Source organism: Trichomycterus rosablanca, chromosome 1 (genome assembly GCF_030014385.1).
Source record: "Trichomycterus rosablanca isolate fTriRos1 chromosome 1, fTriRos1.hap1, whole genome shotgun sequence".
NCBI lineage: Eukaryota > Metazoa > Chordata > Actinopteri > Siluriformes > Trichomycteridae > Trichomycterus > Trichomycterus rosablanca.
The window spans coordinates 65744031-65757831 of NC_085988.1; the positions used below are offsets into that span (position 1 = coordinate 65744031).

At 38.7% G+C, this 13801-nt stretch overlaps 2 protein-coding genes across 9 annotated transcripts in view; both read left to right on the forward strand.

Annotated features, from left to right (window-relative positions):
* The window catches only part of ninj2 (ninjurin 2), a 38703-nt gene extending 37223 nt beyond the window's left edge, over positions 1 to 1480 (forward strand). For 2 of the 3 annotated variants that reach the window (XM_063005406.1, XM_063005419.1), the window contains exon 4: positions 435 to 1480. The gene's annotated coding sequence lies outside the window, so the exon portion shown is untranslated. The remainder of the gene's footprint in view (positions 1 to 434) is intronic. The other variant, XR_010014118.1, reaches the window with a different exon arrangement.
* A 3576-nt stretch (positions 1481 to 5056) lies between these two features.
* The window catches only part of erc1b (ELKS/RAB6-interacting/CAST family member 1b), a 339387-nt gene continuing 330642 nt past the window's right edge, over positions 5057 to 13801 (forward strand). For all 6 annotated transcript variants that reach the window (XM_062995237.1, XM_062995245.1, XM_062995260.1 and 3 more), the window contains exon 1: positions 5057 to 5204. The gene's annotated coding sequence lies outside the window, so the exon portion shown is untranslated. The remainder of the gene's footprint in view (positions 5205 to 13801) is intronic.

Below are 13801 nucleotides of genomic sequence, written 5' to 3' on the forward strand. Positions count from 1 at the left end.
CTTTAGTCAGCATAGTCCCTATATACCAGTGTTAAACACTTCCTGGCAAGAAAGAAACAGCAAGTGCACAATTTAGAAATGAGGCCATCTAGTGGCTTGGCAGTGACATGAGCTAAATTTCAGTTTTCTGTCTGTCCTTAGAAAAATGACTACTGTTTAATTTACTTTTTAATAGGGGCAGTTATTTATATGGTCACAGAGAATTTAACAGCCATATTCAATCATAATCACTAACACAGAATTAGAAAACCCACCAACTTTCTATTTTTTGACATATGTGTACCTATTATGCAGTCATAGAAAACAATTGCAAAAATTACTAAAAATCCTAAAAGTGCCATAACATAGACACGTGACTTTAAATGAAGTAAATGTAAGCTTTTGACAGTATGATTTTACTGATCATGTTTGTTGCTTGTGTTGTTTGGTTTCAGAACCACCATATCATCAGTGAATCCTGGACGTCTTCCATCACCTTCTATCCTACCAAAACATTAAGTTTTTATCTACAGTGCCTAATTACGCTATGAAGGATTAATAGTTCTGTTTTAGTTATTATGCGCTATTATAGATTATGCTCAATATAGCATTGTAAAGCAACCTTTATTTAGAAGTGTTTATCTAAAGCTAAAGCTTTTTAGTTCAAACAAAAACATGAAGTACACTGAACTCATTTCGCTGTTTGTGTTGCCAGTAATCTGTGTTTACACATACCATTGCTCAAATTAATTTGAGCAAGTTTATTAATTTCAGCAAGATTATTTTTTAGCTTCAGCATATTATTATTAACATTATGTCCTAAAGTTTTTTTTTTATATATATATATTTAGTTTTTATGCATTTTCTCCCCTTTTTCTCCCTTTTTAGTGCGTCCAACTGCCCGATTGCATCATGCTTCCTCTCCACCAATGCTGATCCCTGCTCTGATCGAGGAGAACGAAGCTAACCCACGCCCCCCTGACACATGGGCAGCATGCCGTATGCATCTTATCACCTACACTTTGACGAGTGCAGTGCAGCGTTGTGTATGGAGAGACACACCCTGAGAGCACTCTTTTCTCATCTCTGTGCAGGCACCATCAATCAGCCAGCAGAGGTCGTAATTGCACCCGTCATGAGAGAGAGAGACCCCCCATCCGGCTTATTCCCGCCCATATCTGAACAACAGGCCAATCGTTGTTCATGTGGCCGCTCAGCCTAGCCGGCAGGCAGAGCTGAGATTCGATACGATGTATTCGAGATCCCAGCTCTGGTTACAGCGTGTGTTTTTTTTAACTCTGCACCACCTGAGCGGCTATGTCCTAAAGTTTTTTATTTAAAAGTATCATTCTATTATACTGCAGTGTTTTAATATTTATGTTGCTAAGTATAAGCATAATATGTAAATAAATTGTCATTAGAAAGCTGATTTAAAAATCTAATATACTAAAAACTGATATTCCTTTTCTTTTGTTTTAAAATAAAAAATTATTAGCACATACACATGAAATCAAGCTGTTTTTTTTTTTCTCCAGATCTTCAAGGGATAAACGCTCAAGTACTTCACATGTAATACTGTTTGCATTGTACATAATAATGTAATAATGTTTTCATTTGGGGATTTTAAAAGCTATATAAAATCTCGCATTTTTATCCTGAAATATAGTAACATCAGGAGAGCATAGGGTGCACCTGGTCCTGTAAAATTGTCTCACATCTGTAGGCTGTTATACAGCCAAAAAATTATCATACATCATGAAAACTATCATATAGCCAAATGATTTCCTCCAGATGTCTGGCCATACTATTGTGGATCCTCCACTGTACAACACATTTGGCCGTAGGCATTGTGTAAGGTTTCCTTTTTCCTCCAACTAAAAATCCCTTTAGATGTAGATGAACTTGTGAAAGATTGTCATTGTGATTCATTCACTTTAAAGTAAAGCAATTTTAGGTAGTGTTTTGATTATATTGTAATAAAAATAAGAAACACTTACACACACTACATGGACAAGACTTAATTTAAACTGAACCGTTAACCTAAGAACAGCCAGCTATACAATATTTCACCTTATGATGTATTGGTCATTTGCCAAAGCACAACAGTCAAAAGTCATATATAATCTTTGGTATGTGTCTAATCTGCGCTATAAATATCAAAGTGCTTCAAGTGTTGAGTCCTGTTTAAATAGTGAGCCTGTACAGCACACTCTTAATGGCACTTAGAAGTTCACACATTTTACATTCCACATGTACATTCCAACTTTTATAGTTATTTATGCAGTGAGGCCACACACTCTCCAGTTCATTCATTCATTCAACTACTAGCCAATTTACACAAAGTACACAATTCACTGGTTGCTAATCCATCCAGACAATAGCTTTACGAAGGACAGCTAATCATTATATTTAGTCCATAAGTCCGAGACCATCTGATTAAACAAGTAAAGTCTAAATATAGCTCATGTCATGTTGGCATGAAAACCTGAAGTCACAATTTACACACTTAAAAGTGGCAAATTTGATCAAACTGAATATTACTCTACCTTAATTAAAATAATAATTTTCTGAAATATCTAAACATATTAACAAGTTGGGACATTTTGTAAAATGCAGTAAAACGAAGAATATGTGATTTGTTCATTCTGATTTGTTAACCCTCCAGAATGGCATATCGATATATGCTGTCGCAAGAAGGTTTTTGGGGTTGTCTTGCTGTTGCCTCTCCAGTGCACACTGATTCACAACTGCTTTTGCTTCCTAACTTTGTGTTTTGCCTCTACTGGTAGCATTAGGTGGTACCTGCAGCCCATTTCAGGTTGCAGAGATAGTCCAACTTCTCCAAGATGGCTCATCCATATGTGCCATCACAACAAGGTTTGGAAACAAGGCAGTCAAAGGTATTTACATGAAAAGAACTACACAGGGTTGTAGATGCATCAACCCTGCAGCAGTACTATTATCTGCTCCTTTGTATGAGGTGGAACAAGAGGAGGAACACTCCTGCGGGCTACAAGTGTACATGTTTCTGACCAAACTGTCAAAAACAGACTCAATGAGGGTGACATGAGGGCCGTGTTGATGTCTTCAGTGTGTTTATGTAATAACTATTTTTGTATCCTTCTCCTGACTGATTAACAATGAGTTCTCTTTGATGCTTTGTAGACTCCTTGTTGACAATGTATGATGCATATATTTATAGCAGTCACTCTTCTAAGAAAGGTTCTCACAATACTTTTTTGCCCATTTAGTCAAAAGTATTTATCTGACTGGGCACTGATGTTGGTCAAGAAAGCCTCAATTGATGTTCCAGTTCATTCCAGAGCTGTTCAGTGGCTTTCTTGATGCTTTACTTTCAGACCACAGAGTTTCTTTAAACCAAGCTTTTCTTCATGTCGTCATAGACCTTGTTTTGTGCACAGTCACAGTCACGCTGGAAAAGGGAATAGCCTTCACTATTGCTGCAAAGATGGAAGCATGTAATTTACAATCCCCCAATTTCCCCATATAATTGATTTATTTCACCTGTGGCTGAAACACATAAATTCAATAAATAGAATAGATACTTTCGTCCACATAGCATATATATTTAAATATAGCATGTATTGTCCATACAGTGTTTGAAGGGTTTCTCCTCATGCAGTAGGCCTAATACACACTTGGTTAAAACGAACCTATCGTGTCATTACTATTTTGACCAGCAGAGGGGGCTGCTCATTTTCCACTTTTGCCCCCTTGTTAAGCAGATTTTTCTTTATTACACGCTTTATAAACATGCAATTTTCTCAGTCTGCTAATAAGAAAATGTCCCAACTGTAGAACAGATGAATCCTTTTCATGTTATGCAATCTATTAGTTTGTTTATCATGGACTACGCATATTTATCATCCCATATATCTAATCTCTCACTCAGTATTTTCTTTATTTGCTTTCTTCGATCATCTTTAGTCTAAATTTACGCCCCATAATTATGAAAAAGTGGGAAAATTATAAATAATGTATTGTGTGGCTTGGTGTCAGCATAATAAGCAAATTGAGTTCTGACAACCTTTCTGTCTACATGGTAGCTTTTATTTATCTTAAGTTAGCTAGCCAGAAAGCAGGCAGGCAGCAAGCTACAACTTCCATTGATTTTTGCACTGATATTTTATCTATGGTTAATGTTAGCAGCTTTGGTATCTCCTGGGGACTCATATTCATGACTTGAGAAGGCAAACTAAAAGTTTTTAGGGAATTAAACTAAACATAAGGTTAGTAATATTTTTAAAATCTATTTTATTAGCATTTAAAGTATTAAAATAAAGTGGAAACACCTCAAATATGCTGCTGCAGCAAATCTCCAAACTGCCGTTTCTGCGCTGTTACCAGGGTTGCCAGATTGCTAGTGTCATAAACGTATTTCAAAATTCGCCAAAATTCAAGGAATACCGCCCAAACATACTCATTAAAACCATTATACTAATTAACTGCTGACATCTTACAGATTAACAATTATAAATTCAGTGACATTTGAAATATTTTTATTTGCAATGTTGAGATACCTTGAAACCTGCCAATTTTCCTCAAGTTTCAAACAATATCTGCCCAGTCTGGCAACACAGGCCGTTACAAAATGTACATTTATATTCTTAAAGGAATTTAGCCATTGGTAACAGGACATGGTAACCCAAGTGCTGGGTTCAGAAAATAACCCAACAATTGGGTTATTTGAGTGAGATATAACCCAGCAAAGTAACCCAACTGCTTCAACCAAGCGTTTTTAGAGTGTTAAAACAGTGAGAACTAAAGTTAAACAAAAATGAAAAAAAAAAAGGTTTGCCATGTTATTTTTGTTAAATTACACTACCGGAACAATAATGGATATTAACATTATTTATTTTAATAACATTTACGTAACAAACGACAATATGCTTTATTTTATTCATTTGGTCACAGTACTAGTAGGCCTATGAGGTTTTATGTCGGATTTAGCCTTAAAAGCGAATGTAGGCGAGAGCGCGCGTGGCGTCGTGGAGGCCGGTGACGGGGGCGCGCATCCCCAGTCGTGACGTCACGGAGGCGCCGTGGCTCTGGAAGCTCCTCGTAGTGAGAGAGGAAAAAGGAACAAGTTCGTACAAAGAGGATTTACTCGCTTTTAACGGGTTTGGAACTAATAACCGTCAGTGTAAGAAATAAAAACCGGGGCTCCAGTGCTGCTTGAACGGAAAAACAGGACCTGAGAGAAGGTAAAAGAGCTTTTAAAGTGATTTTCTCAGTGTAGTGTTTGGTTTAGTAGTCCTATCTTCCGCTGCTCGCATATTCAGCTCATTGATAGAGACTCGTGTGTTTGAATGCGTTTAATGCCTTTGTCTTTGTTTTAACATGCAGACACAATGTTATTTGTGTGAATTAAAGTGGATTTAGACTGGTGTGTGTTACAAAACGAGAGTAAAATGTTAAACTGTGTCGTGCGAGCCAGCAATGGAGGAACAGGAGGAGGGAAAAGACGGAAAAATCTCAAACACTATACAGTGGCAGTGTATTTTTCGTGTCAGATTGAAAAGCCAGGTAAGAATATAGCTAGTTTTAGATATGGTCTGGTCATGTACACACACAAACCCTTTCACATTCCCTTTATAAATGGGAACCGCTATAAAGCTGAGTGAGGCAGTCAGTCCAGTCAGACGTGTAGCTGATCATCCAGGCGGTGTCAGGCTTTTTCCAAACAGGGAAAGCCCTCGTTTACTCCACATTTAATACTCATTTTAGTTTCAGATGCTGTATAAGGTGTATGGAGTTAACCTTAGCTTCTTTTTTTTACCACACAGCAGCAAGACTAACCAAACGCTTGTTCTGCTTCAGCTGCTACTATTACTACTGAGTGACGTGAGAGAGAAATACCCAGCCGCTAACACCAACGCGCTTGTATATGTTCCATAAACCGTGCTTTCTCACAAATAAATACAATAAAAGTCATTTTCCAGTTAAATATCGTTCACACCATTGTGAAACGACACTTTCTATTCTTAATGAAAGGTAAAATATTCGCGAGCCTCTCCCCATAGCATTTCAGAGTAGCCTTTTGCTAGTGCCCACTCTCACTTGTTGGCCGAGTGCACTCTGTAAAGTATCAGCACATTCACTTACTAGCCGTTTTACTATGATAACGAAGGCAACAGTTTAAAAAGTGAATATTAATTGTAAATGAATCAACAGGTTACTTTTAAAAAAGTGCTCCTCCAAAAATGTGCCACATTTAATCAGTTTTACTGCCTGTACAAGCTTACAGAGAGACCATACTGCCTATACGAGCTTAGCATCAATAAGAAAGTGCATATCACCCTTACAGAGAGACCATACTGCCTGTACAAGCTTAGCATCAATAAGAAAGTACGTATCACCCTTACAGAGAGACCATACTGCCTATACGAGCTTAGCATCAATAAGAAAGTGCATATCACCCTTACAGAGAGACCATACTGCCTGTACAAGCTTAGCATCAATAAGAAAGTACGTATCACCCTTACAGAGAGACCATACTGCCTATACGAGCTTAGCATCAATAAGAAAGTGCATATCACCCTTACAGAGAGACCATACTGCCTGTACAAGCTTAGCATCAATAAGAAAGTACGTATCACCCTTACAGAGAGACCATACTGCCTATACAAGCTTAGCATCAATAAGAAAGTGCATATCACCCTTACAGAGAGACCATACTGCCTGTACAAGCTTAGCATCAATAAGAAAGTGCATATCACCCTTACAGAGAGACCATACTGCCTGTACAAGCTTAGCATCAATAAGAAAGTACGTATCACCCTTACAGAGAGACCATACTGCCTATACAAGCTTAGCATCAATAAGAAAGTGCATATCACCCTTACAGAGAGACCATACTGCCCATACAAGCTAAGCATCAATAAGAAAGTGCATATCACCCTTACAGAGAGACCATACTGCCCATACAAGCTTAGCATTAATAAGAAAGTGCATATCACCCTTACAGAGAGACCATACTGCCTATACAAGCTTAGCATCAATAAGAAAGTGCATATCACCCTTACAGAGAGACCATACTGCCCATACAAGCTTAGCATCAATAAGAAAGTGCATATCACCCTTACAGAGAGACCATACTGCCTATACAAGCTTAGCATTAATAAGAAAGTGCATATCACCCTTACAGAGAGACCATACTGCCTATACAAGCTTAGCATCAATAAGAAAGTGCATATCACTCTTACAGAGAGACCATACTGCCTATACAAGCTTAGCATCAATAAGAAAGTGCATATCACCCTTACAGAGAGACCATACTGCCTATACAAGCTTAGCATCAATAAGAAAGTGCATATCACTCTTACAGAGAGACCATACTGCCCATACAAGCTTAGCATCAATAAGAAAGTGCATATCACTCTTACAGAGAGACCATACTGCCTATACAAGCTTAGCATCAATAAGAAAGTGCATATCACCCTTACAGAGAGACCATACTGCCTATACAAGCTTAGCATCAATAAGAAAGTGCATATCACCCTTACAGAGAGACCATACTGCCTATACAAGCTTAGCATCAATAAGAAAGTGCATATCACCCTTAGTGAGGAAAAACTTCCCAACTTGAGCCTTCTGCCTTCCATGCTTTGAGCTCAAACCCTTCTGGTATCCACTGATGGTTGCTGATGGTTTGCATGCTACCTTTTGTCAGACTGTTTTGCTTCTCAGGAAACAGCCAACAGCTTAGTTTTTTTATTGTGATGTAGTTCTTTTAAAATGTAGCTGCTGTTTTATCTGATTTGTATTTGGTGAGCTTGTAGTTCATCTGTTATTTTTTTTTGTTCACCACATTTATTTCATATGTCCAGAGCATACATACTTGCCAGCTATCCCCCCCTTTCCCCCTCTGGTCACCAATTACCAATGAAAGCTTTTTTGTAGACGATGAATAATACTTAATTTAATGATTTAAAGCAAATAAAGTATTTAACCCATCTGGTGAAAGGATATCTTCTTAATATAACCATGTCATAATTTTTACCTCCAATCAGGTGTTTTAATAAGGACATTTATTATGAGGTTTACCCTATGGTAAACACGCATATGTTTAAGCACAGTAAGAAATCTAACAAAATTGACTAACTTAAACAATGACTACAGGATGATATACAATTCAAGTTTTATGAGACTTAGTCGACAGCATTATATGCAAGTTTAAAACTCATTGTACAGTGACAAACTTGTATTGAGATTGAAAAAGAGGAGCATTTTATATATTTAATACAGTGAACAGAATAGCTGAGTAAAAATCCATATTACTGCATTGTTGGTGCAAATACTTGCACTATGGCCAGAGTATGGCACAACCAAACATTTCAGTGAAAATTAAAGGGAAAACGCTAAACAAGCAAAAAGCTTCACGGTCAGACACCTTGCTGCACTCCACTCTTGATCAATACGGACGTGAAAAATTGAGGTGGTGGTTATGGTGATGTCTTGCTGCAGCAGAAACTGACTTCTATTGACTGTTTTACATGAATCCATGATTTTTTAAAACACTGGCCAGTTTAATGAATGAATTACCTTCAGTGTATAAACTGATGCTATGGTAATCATTGGACTTTGCAATAAGGTTATGCATGACCAAGTCAGCCAAAGCTTGATCCAGGGATGGTCCTGGAATGTCCTTGAATGTCTATCTGGTCATGATTCATAAAGGCATCATAAGAAAACTTTGGGATGTAAAGAAAGGTGTGGTGTCACAGGAACCAAGTAACATTAAGAGCTAGAGGCTTTTGCACTTAATGGATAGGAAGAGATTCCAATATGGAGAGGTCACAGGTTTACTATGGCCTTGGTTTATTTACATAAGGGGGGGGGGAGGGGGGGTTTCAATGAACACAGTTGGTGTGTTTGAAGTAGCTTGATTCTGCCCTTTGACCTGGACTTGGTAGCATTGACTCCCAGCTGGGTTGCACCACTCCTGATTTCCCTTTACTCTGAGCATGATGTGCACATATCCAAGCACTGATATTGTGACCTTATTAGAGCAAACACGGTCAGGAACAGGACCACATGAGCCAACTGCTTCCAGCTTGTTTGTTGATTATTGATCTGAATGATTATTTCCAGGATCCCTGAGGAGGGACTTTTGACAATTACCTTTTTTGGATGATTGCTTTTAGACAACATATAATCCCACTGCTGCTATTGGGAAATGTTTTATTGTATTAGGCCCACAGAATGGTGTAATTAAATAGAAATGTTATAGATTAAAAAATTTTGTATATGGATAAAAACTAAAGGGTTGAATATAAGGCAGTAAAACAATCTTGTTGTGAAACTATGAAAATGGGCAGCTGTAGCAGAAGTGGTGAAATGGACAGAGGTCTGCTCTGTCTACTATTCATTACTTTGGGCGAATTTGCCCTCTCGAAACGCAAACAAGTTGTGCAAGCTAGCTTGCTTCATTACATTTTATTATTATCGTGGTGCTCAGATTGCTCAGTTGTCTATTACGCTAGCCCACCATCGCTGGTATTCGAGTTTAAATATCAGCATTGCTATTGGCTGTCCATCCATGTCTTAAGGAGGGGGGATTTAAACCCTGGATCTCATCAGAATTTTGGTAGTTAATTTATCGCCCGAACGCCTATATTGGTTTTTTAATTATCTTTTCAAAATAAGAAAGGACCCAAGGTTTCCCAGCAGATGCCCAAAGCATCTCACTGCCTCCATCGGCTTGCCTTCTTTTGATAGTGCATTCTGGTGCTATGTGTTCCCCTGGTAAGCGATGCACACGCACCTGGCCATCCACGTGATGTAAAAGAAAACGTGATTCATCAGACCAGGCCACTTTCCTCCATTGCTTTGTGGTCCAGTTCCGATGCTCACATGCCCATTGTTGGCGCTTTCGGTGGTGGCCAGGGGTCAGCACGGTCACCCTGACTGGTCTGCGGCTATGCATCCCTATACGCAACACAATGTGATGCACTGTGTATTCTGACACCTTTCTATCAGAACCAGCATTAACTTCTTCAGCAATTTGAACTACAGTAGCTCGTCTGTTGGATTGGACCACACGGGCCAACCTGTGTTCCCCATGTGCATCAATGAGCCTTGGTCGCCCATGACCCTGTCACCGGTTTACCACTGTTCCTTCCTTGGACCACTTTTGATAAAACAAGAGCTGCAGTTTTGAAGATCCTCTGACCCAGTCGTCTAGCCATCACAATTTTGCGCTTGTCAAACTCACTCAAATCCTTACGCTTGCCCATTTTTCCTGCTTCTAACACATCAGCTGGGGATACATTGTTCACTTGCTGCCTAATATATCCCACCCACTAACAGGTGCCGTGATGACGATATAATCAGTGTTATTCACTTCACCTGTCAGTGGTCATAATGTTATGCCTAGTCAGTGTATATTCTTATTTACAGAGCACTGTGGTAGAAGACATTGTAAGATACTGCCGACCTGCAGACACAGTGCTGAAACTTGCAGTGCACTTCATGTCATGCTATAAAAAGCTCTGTGCACTGTATTAGCCAATACTGAGGATTAGGTATCTATGTCAGAAGTAAAGAAATAATCATATTGGTGCATCCCTGCTTACAAATAATATTATTCCAAAATTCCTTTACCCAAAATATCTACATTTAAAATCTCTATAATTAACATTTTTCTCGCGTGTGGCTAAAGTTGGTTACTGCTAGGTTTTCTGTGCCCATTGCCAGTTTGTGGAGGCAGGTAACCATATGGCAGCATGCTGACTGCTCCGACTGCTGCTCAGTTCTGTGTATCTGTGTACTGTTGTGTGTAATATTGGACTGAGATCATACCAGTTCTGGGTGAACTACAGGGGTGGGTATTAGATCCACCACAGCTATACAGGAAGTTCTTTAGGTTAGATGCCCAATATACAGCACATTGATAAAAGTCATGGCAGCACGACAAACATGAATAAATAACAAAAGTAGTGGCCGCATCAAAGCTTAATGACAGTGATGGATCCTTCACAGTATAGTTGCTAAATGCACCAAAAGTACAGCCATTAAAACAGAATTCAATGAACACTTTTGTCACAACACAGTCTCGGATTGTAATGCATGAAGAGATATTACTGGATAACATAAATGCTTAACAAAACCTGGACACATGAGCAGCGAATAGAAGAAGTATGATTAAAGTAAGGTTTCAACGCACAATATCTAATGATAACTTATCAGTACAATAAACAGCAGTTTTTAAACTGGGGGCCTGACCACTCGGTGGGTCACCAAAAAATGGGAGGTTTTACGTTTCTTTTTTTTATTATATTTTAAATATTTAAATCTATTGCCTTTAAAACTATTCAGCACATATAAGAGTGTTTCTGTTTTTCCTTTAACTTATTTGCTTAACTTTTAACACTTGATTATTTTGAACACAACCACCATACAATGCACGGATCTGGCAGAACTCTCCATGAAAGCACACAAATGTATACACTGATCAGTCATAACATTAAAACCACTTCCTTGTTTCTACACTCACTGTCCATTTTATCAGCTCCACTTACCATATAGAAGCACTTTGTAGTTCTTCAATTACTGACTGTAGTCCATCTGTTTCTCTACATACTTTTTTAGCCTGCTTTCGCCCTGTTCTACAACTCCCACAGGACCCCCACAGAGCAGGTATTATTTAGGTGGTGGAGGATTCTCAGCACTGCAGTGACAATGACATGGTGGTGGTGTGTTAGTGTGTGTTGTGCTAGTATGAGTGGATCAAAAACAGCAGCGCTGCTGGAGTTTTTAAATACCGTGTCCACTCACTGTCCACCCTATTAGACACTCCTACCTGGTTGGTCCACCTTGTAGATGTGAAGTCAGAGACGATCGCTCATCTATTGCTGCTGTTTGAGTTGGTCATCACAGGACGCTGACCACAGGGTGCTGTTGGCTGGATATTTTTGGTTGGTGGACTATTCTCAGTCCAGCAGCGACAGCGAGGTGGACTACAGTCAGTAATTATAGAACTACAAAGTGCTTCTATGGTAAGTGGAGCTGATTAAATGGACAGTGAGTGTAGAAACAATGAGGTGGTCATAATGTTATGGCTGATCAGTGTATAATATGACTGTAAGCAATATTCAGTTTTTTTAGGAATTCCAACCTTCACATATGTGTGATCTGCACTGAAATAAATGTGACAGGTTTTTGCTTGCTCATGCTTAGGTGTTTGTTAGAAAGGTTAACTAAGAAGAAAAGTTTAATCCTACTTTGTTTTTCTTTGTTTCTTTCCATTGTACTATTAGCTGCTGGTTAACTTTTAAGTGCGGTACACTGGAGAATACCCATCACTTCAGAAACCCAAGGGAGTCCTTTGAGATTTGTGGTTTGTTAAACTAAGCACTGTAATATGTATTCCTGCACAATTATCTGTCAGCCATTGTCTGCCAGAGATGTAATCAAGCTCATGTTTGAGGTCACTGACTGATATTGGACAAAAATGCCTGGCTGGCAGTAAATGTTCCAATTCATCCCAAAGCTGTGCAGTGGGAAGAGGGTCTGGATTTTACCTTAACAGCACAGATATACACTATTAATTTGTACACTTTTTTGCTCTGATAGATTTACCTCTGTCTAAGTTCTAACATTATGAAATGGAAGCAACTAACGGCAACAACAGCTTAGCAAAGACTGGGTAGATCTCCTAGAGTAGGACTGTTGTGTGCTAAAAAATGTAGTGCAGAAAAAGACTTGATTTCCATGGCCGAGCCTCTTCACACAAGCGTAATATCGAATGGAATGCCAAGCATTAGCTGGAGTAGAGTAAAGCATGCCTCCACTGGACTCTGGAGCCATCAAAATGTGTTCTCTGGTCTGATGAACAGTTTAAGGAAGGGCCTTTTTTGTTTTAATCATGCTTGTGCCCTTCGTGTGCTAACAGAGGGTCTGAAAAATAATTTGTCCAGTTTGCTGTGGAAGAACTTCAGTGATCTACGTATAGCCCAGACCTTAACCCCAGTAAACAACTTTTACGCTAGTCCACCACTGCTGAGATCCAATACCGGCCGGGTGTCTATTACCTGGCTGTTTACACAGACATGATTTGCTATGTCCAAATCCTGACCAGGATAAAGTGGTTGAAACCATAATGCTACAGAAACCATGGTGCTACACTTTTGAGAAACATGGACAAAATTATGCTAATTTCACCACTTCTGCACAAAATTTAAAACAACATATATATTAGGACATTACTTAAGTTTCTTCTCTTCTTTGTCTTAAATCCTTTTGTGGCTGTTCTTTATTTTTCCAGTTCAACTCTGCTGTTTCGGCTTGGGTGGCACAGCAGTTTATTATGCTAGCCCACCACCGTTCAACTTCACTAGTCTGCTGTTTTAAGGATTGCACACCAACCAACCAGAAACATGAATTTTTCAGTGACCATGCAGTATTATAAATTTAAAAAAAATCTATTGATGTATTAATGGCTAGCATTTATAATTAAAACATCATATGATGCGCTACTTATCCTAGTTTCTTGCACTACTTGCTACTATTTGCACAATTACAATGAAGGTTTTCAGCTGAAATAACCATGAAACAAAGACCACTGACTGAACAAGTCACCCCTCATGGCTCAACACAATTGCTTCTTTGATTTAAATGTAAGCACGTGCAAGCTGCTATGACGGTGCATAGGGCTGATAAGCTAGGTCACAGGCTTTATTATATTTATACTAATTTACTCATAAAATGCATTTGTTTTGCCTGCATATGAAACTTTTACAAGCCTAAGCTGTTTTAGGTTTCAGCCTGCCGAAGGCCAAGTGAATACACTTTACTTAAG